Raw genomic sequence first — 7,220 nt, forward strand, 5'->3', positions numbered from 1 at the left:
TCTATATCTATGTGTCAGCTCTTAAACTCCTCCTCTCTCAAAATTACCATTCAATGCTAAGATTTTAGAAAAGGTTGTGGCTAAGCAGCTTAAGCTGTTCAAGATAAATTCCAATCTGGCTTTCGTAGCGCTCACTCTACTGAAACTGCAACTGAGACTGAAGAAGTCACCTGGATGAGTGACAAAATGTTTCTCCCACTGAAAACGCTACGTCCAGATGAACAGAATCAACCTTTTGAGATTTACTTAACTGGACGATTGATGATTTTTTTAATGCCTCACTGAGTTTTGTTTTTTGTTGAAATATCTATTTCTTTAAATGTTTAAAAATAGTTTTAAAAAACTAATAAAAAAAACTTACTATTGAACTAATGATTTATAAAGAAATGATCTTTACGAGAATTCATGACAACAGAATTACTTCTCTGTACATCTTTCATTTGCAGAATTAACCAGGACACATCAGATCAATCTGAGCACAAAAATCACCTGGACTCCGTGTTTATGGTGTGTAAAAAGAAACACACAACTGCTACACTAAATCAAGAATCATATAGTAAACAGTCATAGCACTAAAAGTGTGGCACAGTGGTAGATTCATAGTTCAGTGGTAGTGGTAGTTCATGTTCAACATAAAGTTTATATCTCTCTATTCCAGCTCCTTGAGAAAAAAATTGTCACATTTATGAAAAATGAGCTAAAGGAGTTCAGGAGATTTCTGAGTCAGAGCCTGGATGATGATGAGACAGTGATGTATGAGGATAAGAGAAGAGAAGCAGCAGGGAGGCATTTCTGAAGATCACACTTCACTTTCTGGGGAGAATGAATGAGGAGGAGCTGGCTCACCGTCTTCAAAGCAGTAAGACTTTTTGTTTTATTTTGTAGCCTTAAAGTCTATATTTACAATAGGATTTTATAAATGAAACAAAAAAAACCCTCAAATTCTTTCACTCACAAATATTTGGATATCAAGATTGCTATCACGTGGGAATGAAGCAGACAGGTGTATCTCAAACAGCTATGTCTGTTTTGGTTTATTAAATTAAATATTACATTGTAAATATACACATATAAATATATGCATACATCATTGCTCTTCATGCAGGAACTCATGCTGAAGTTGGCAAACGTAAACTAAAATCCAAGTTGAAAAAGAAGTTCCAGTGTGTGTTTGAGGGGATCGCTAAAGCAGGAAACCCAACCCTTCTGAATCAGATCTACACAGAGGGAGGGACTGCAGAGGTCAATGATGAACATGAGGTCAGACAGATTGAAACAGCAAATAGGAAACCACACAGACCCGAAACAACAATCAGACAAGAAGACATCTTTAAAGCCACACCTGGAAGAGATGAACCAATCAGAACAGTGCTGACAAAGGGAGTGGCTGGCATTGGGAAAACAGTCCTAACACAGAAATACACCCTGACTGGGCTGAAGACAAAGCCAACCAGGACATCCAGTTTATATTTCCATTCACTTTCAGAGAGCTGAATGTGCTGAAAGAGGAAAAGTTCAGCTTGGTGGGACTTGTTCATCACTTCTTTACTGAAACCAAAGAAGCAGGAATCTGCAGCTTTGAAGACTTCCAGGTTGTGTTCATCTTTGATGGTCTGGATGAGTGTCGACTTCCTCTGGACTTCCACAAAACTACAATCCTAACTGACCCTAGAAAGTCCACCTCAGTGGATGTGCTGCTGATAAACCTCATCAGGGGGGAAACTGCTTCCCTCTGCTCGCCTCTGGATAACCACACGACCTGCAGCAGCCAATCAGATCCCTCCTGACTGTGTTGGCATGGTGACAGAGGCCAGAGGGTTCACTGACCCACAGAAGGAGGAGTACTTCAGGAAGAGATTCACAGATAAGAAACAGGCCAGCAGGATCATCTCCCACATCAAGACATCACGAAGCCTCCACATCATGTGCCACATCCCAGTCTTCTGCTGGATCACTGCTACAGTTCTGGAGGATGTGCTGAAAACCAGAGAGAGAGGACAGCTGCCCAAGACCCTGACTGAGATGTACATCCACTTCCTGGTGGTTCAAACTAAAATGGCAATTGTCAAAATATGATGGAAAACGTGAAACAGATCCAATCTGGATTAAGAAGAGCAGGATGATGATTGAGTCTCTGGGAAAATTGGCTTTTGATCAGTTGCAGAAAGGAAACCTGATCTTCTATGAATCAGACCTGACAGAGTGTGGCATCGATATCACAGCAGCCTCAGTGTACTCAGGAGTGTTCACACAGATTTTTAGAGAGGAGAGGGGACTGTACCAGGACAAGGTGTTCTGCTTCATCCATCTGAGTGTTCAGGAGTTTCTGGCTGCTTTTCATGTCCATCTGACCTTCATCAACTCTGGAGGTCAATCTGCTGGAAGATCAACAAGCAAATTTCAACAATATCCCTGTATTTAAAGACATACCTAAGCTGAAACATCTTTACCAGAGTGCTGTGGAAAGGCCTTAGAGAGTACAAATTGACACCATGGACTTGTTTCTCCGCTTCCTCCTGGGTTTTTCAGTGGAGACCAATCAGACTCTCCTACAAGGCCTTCTGACACAGACAGGAAGTAACCCATCAACCAGACATAAAACTGTTGAATTTATCACCAAGAAGATCGGAGGAAATCTGTCTACAGAGAAAAGCATCAATCTGTTCCACTGTCTGATTGAACTGAATGATCGTTCTTTAATGAAGGACATCCAAAACTCTCTGGTTTTAGGACGTCTGTCCACAGATAAACTGTCTCCTGCTCAGTGGTCAGCTCTGGTCTTCATCTTACTGTCATCAGAAAAAGATCTGGATGTGTTTGACCTGAAGAAATACTCTGCATCAGAGGAGACTCTTCTGAGGCTGCTGCCAGTGGTGAAAGCCACAAACAAAGCTCTGTGAGTCAATTAATAATGTTATTTTTAGGAAAAAAATTCCTTAATTTACTAGTAAATGGATATTGAAACTAATGGATTGTCTTGCAGGCTGTGTGACTGTAATTTGACAGAGAACAGTTGTGAAGCTCTGTCCTCAGTTCTCAGCTCTCAGTCATCTAGGCTGAGAGAACTGGACCTGAGTAACAACAACCTAAAGGATTCTGGGGTGAAGCTGTTGGCTGCTGGAGTAAAGAGCTATTTATTCAAGCTAAAATCGATTTGAATTGGAAAATGATCATTGAAACCCAGCCCTAACTGGAAGTCCAGTCTCCCGCGAGATCCAGAAAATGTCAGTTTTCTCTCCAAATCACACTAGAGTCAATCTGTCCACTCGATGTCTCACAATCCTGCCCAAAGAGACAGACTGATGACTATAAATCCAAGCAACAACAAGAGCAGGAGTAGAGCATCCCTAACTGCTTTCATTCAACCATCCACCGATGACTGATCCACTGCTGCTTCCTTATGAAGCTTGCGGTTGTGAGACTGCCAGGTGTGTGAGTCTAAAGGCAGGATACTCCCTCAGGTCCTGATAATGTGCATGATGATGCACACACAAACTTAAACACAACAAAATGGCCGGTTCAAGGTCTCGGGGGACATGCAGTCTGTTTTAGAAACGTCAGCAACAGAATGGGTGTTTCTAAAGAGCTCACTGCAGCTAAGCCTGGTTCTGTATCAGGATGGCACCACTGTAACTAAAGTGGAACATTAGTCACCACAGCCACAAACAGAGGCAGGAAGTAACAGTGTTTACTTTACTTGGAGGTTTTCAGGTTTCTGCACTGCATAATTATTTTCTGACAATTTTTTACTTTTACTCCCTACATGTTTAAACAAGATCTGTATTTCCTTCTCCTTACATTTTAGAAACACGGCGTTGTTACGTTTGGTTTAAGACTTGACGGAGTTATATTTCACTTTTTTTTTTCTCTAACATCAAACTGATTTGAGCCTTAACAGAAACACATGAGAAGAAGTGCTGTTTGTTTATTAATCACCAGATGATGTTGCAGAAAAAGAGATGAAAGAGGGTAAAACCATGCGCCATGGTCAGGGGTACTGATGGGGTGATTGTGGCGAATCTTTACAGCCAATTATTAACTTCGCAGACGAAGCCCTGTTTAACAACTCATTTAGAAGTACTTACATCTGCTGGTCATTCAATTTACAGCAGTTCGGCTGTGATAATACATGTGGGCTACATATTGTTGTTACAACTCGGCTCAAAAGCCGCCAACATAAATTGGGGACAAACACCAGAATTTCAATGAAAAGAGGTTTCATCTTAAATTACCTAACAAATAGCTAAAATAGCTTGTACCACCCAGGCAAAGACTAGTGAGCCTCAAAGAAAGCTACCTACCTTTACCGAGCCTCAGGTACGTCTTTATCACACTGACAGGCGTGGTCAATTAGCAACAGCTGAAAACTCTTGCACTGCCACTGCAAAGAGATTTGGTGGCTGTAGGGGCCGTAACACCTTTGGATATGTAAATGTAATGTGATGATCCTCACAATCACCTCATGCCAAAAACTAATTCCTAAAATCACTGACGAGGCTGTGCCATCATTTCAAAGAACAGGCTTGTTTTTTCTTGTCTTTGAATTCTAAAGAATGATAAGGGCCTTGACATGGGCATTATTTAGACATGCTGTACTCACAGTACTCACAGAAGATGATAGTTTATGATAGTCTCTTTTATCTCTTTAAGCAGTACAATACTCTTCAAACAACTAAATAAAAGCACATGGTGCCTAAGTGTGTTCCAACATTACTTTTACACTTTACACTATTTTGACACCTGTAGGACTTGGTAACACTCAGAAAACTGGGGTGTTTCTCGGGATTTTGATGTAGGTCACAGTTTCAGGACATACCTTCCTGTGTTTGCATGCACATGGAGCTTTACCTAAGCCACCCTTAACTTTTACTATAGCTTGGTTTTGGCTTGTCTCAGTATCAGCCGTTTCCAGGAGATTGGTTTCAGGACCCATCTCTGCTTCCACATCAGCAAGGTGATGTTTCACACATCAACTACATCTTTGGCAACTGTGGTTCCAAAAATTCAGAATATACATATTTCACAGGAGTATTTTGAATACTCCTTCATTCAACACCAATTGGCCTTGGGAGACCCTGCCAGTTGGTAACTTGTCCCTTGCAACTAATAAACTCTAACCACCTCTGACCTCCTGTTACAGGTTGTGTGTGTGCTGCTGCTGTCTGCACCGACTGTTTCTGCAGGTGAGGAGATGAAGTGAAAACAATCAGTGAGACTCCAACACAGAACACAATACATTACGGTGTGTGTGTGGTGTGTGTGTGTGTGGTGTGTGTGTGTGTGTGTGTGTGTTGTGTGTGTGTGTGTGTGTGTGTGTGTCCTCCAGTGTCTCTGCTGTCAGTCCAAACCTCAGCAGGTCTTCAGAGGATCTTCTTCAGTGTCTCGAGTTGTGTTGATGATGGACAGACAGCTGATGGATGGACCAGTGAAGAGGACCAGAGGAGGACCCACTGAGGACTGTGGAGCAGCTCCAGGCTTTGGGAGGGTTCATGGTTCCTCCTGTGTTCTGATCGCTCCGTCTCCTCTGATGACATTACTTCTGTGAGAACTCATCTGGACGCAGAGCGATGAAGTGTCCATCAGTGTTTAGGTAGAGACAGGGAGATGTTCCACAGCTGTGTCTCTGTGTCTTGCAGAGTTGGATACATGTCTGTCAGTGAGCTGAGAGTGTGAGATCAGTGGATTTTGCAAGGTTGTGACCTGCTTAGACTGTCGCGTGACAGGAAGACAGCGAGGTGCTCATAAGACAGGAAGCAGCTCGTCTGAGCGGACGCTTTGACTTTGCTCTGTGTGTTTCTGTTGTCAGATAAGGTGTGATCCTGGAGATTCCTGCACTTCCTGTGTGGACAGGAAGTGATGTCACACTGCGTTGCAGAGAGAGGAGCGGTGACCACAGCTGCTGCTTATTTCTCCTTTATGGACGTCATGTTGGACCGGGAACAGCAGCAGAGCTCGTCATCAGAAGGGTCAAACAGTCTGATGAAGGTCTCACTCTTGGCTACTGAAGCCTTTGGACCGTCTCCTCAGAGCTTTCTGAGGGTCAGAGGTCAGAACAGTGAATCATCCTGTTTGAGCTAGACAGGACACAAAATGCTGATAAAATGATTGAACCGTCTGCATCATTCTCTCCTGCAGATCCCTCAGCACAGGAGCTCAGACTCCACTCCTCCTGTGAACTCTTCTGTTGACACTGCTTCATCACCTCCTCAGGGTCTCACCTCACTGTCTACTGCACTCATAGCAGGCTGGTTCCTGTGGTTCTTCTGGTTCTGCTCTTGGTTCTAGTTCGACTTCTTTTCCACTGCAAAAAGCAAAACGAAGCAAATGGTACGACCTCTGTCACATTGACGTTATATCTTTTATTTTTTATCACAACAAGGAGCCCAGCTGCTGCAGTCTGAGGGCCAGATGTCTCCATGTTGGTGTTCAGCCGCTGCTCCTTTAAGAGAACTTTTTGTGTTTTAAAGCTTCAGGAGTTTCCAGTGGGTAAAACATCTGGACTGCAGGTCAGCTAATTTAGCAACCAGACTCATTTCCCATGGAACATGCTGCTGGAGTGCAATAATACAGTTAGGTGTGACATTATTTGCCTAAAACAGTAAAATATTTAATGTGCTGCCGATGACTCTGAAGTCTGAGATTTTGCTCTGGGGTTATTTGCTCTTTCTCCGAGCGTTACACGGTGAATGGGCGTTATTTGGATTGAGTCCATGTTTATAATGCTGTGACCTTCTATTGGCCACATACTCTTTTTTTTATGGCCTGCCATGTAAAGCTTTAGAACTTAAACTCTGTGTACTTGATTTATTTATGTAACTGTAATAAGATACAACAACACCTTCACCTTGTTTATGTGGTGAGTATTTCGGGTCGAAACCATAAGAACTTATTAAAACCTGTGCTGATAATGACCCCACTCCACACCCTTGACTCATGTCATGAGGGACATGATCAATAGTGGGTCAACGACCCTTTTAAAGTTCAAGTCCCCACTGGGGGCTTGAGATATGGGACTGTCCAACTCCATTTGGTCTTAGACTTGAAGAAGCTTCCCGGATGAAAACATCTTCAGGAAAACTTACGTGCTGAGCTCTTATTTCACCTTAGACTATGATGACCTGAACGACTGAGGACTTTACAAACACACGCTGACATGTTCTGGGAGTGGACTCATTTTTTTAATTGAGCTTCAGGCTAGATGACCTCTGTGTGATTCCGGA

The 7,220-nt window shown here is 42.8% G+C and overlaps 1 long non-coding RNA gene across 1 annotated transcript in view; it reads right to left on the reverse strand.

The window, feature by feature from the left end:
- Window positions 1-269: 269 nt before the first annotated feature.
- Window positions 270-7,220, reverse strand: part of LOC120740798 — a 10,315-nt gene continuing 3,364 nt past the window's right edge. The window contains exon 3 of the long non-coding RNA XR_005697495.1: window positions 270-281. This is a non-coding gene — a long non-coding RNA (uncharacterized LOC120740798). The remainder of the gene's footprint in view (window positions 282-7,220) is intronic.

The sequence above is a fragment of the Simochromis diagramma genome, unplaced genomic scaffold, assembly GCF_900408965.1.
Source record: "Simochromis diagramma unplaced genomic scaffold, fSimDia1.1 OVJJ01000768.1, whole genome shotgun sequence".
Taxonomy (NCBI): Eukaryota; Metazoa; Chordata; class Actinopteri; order Cichliformes; family Cichlidae; genus Simochromis; species Simochromis diagramma.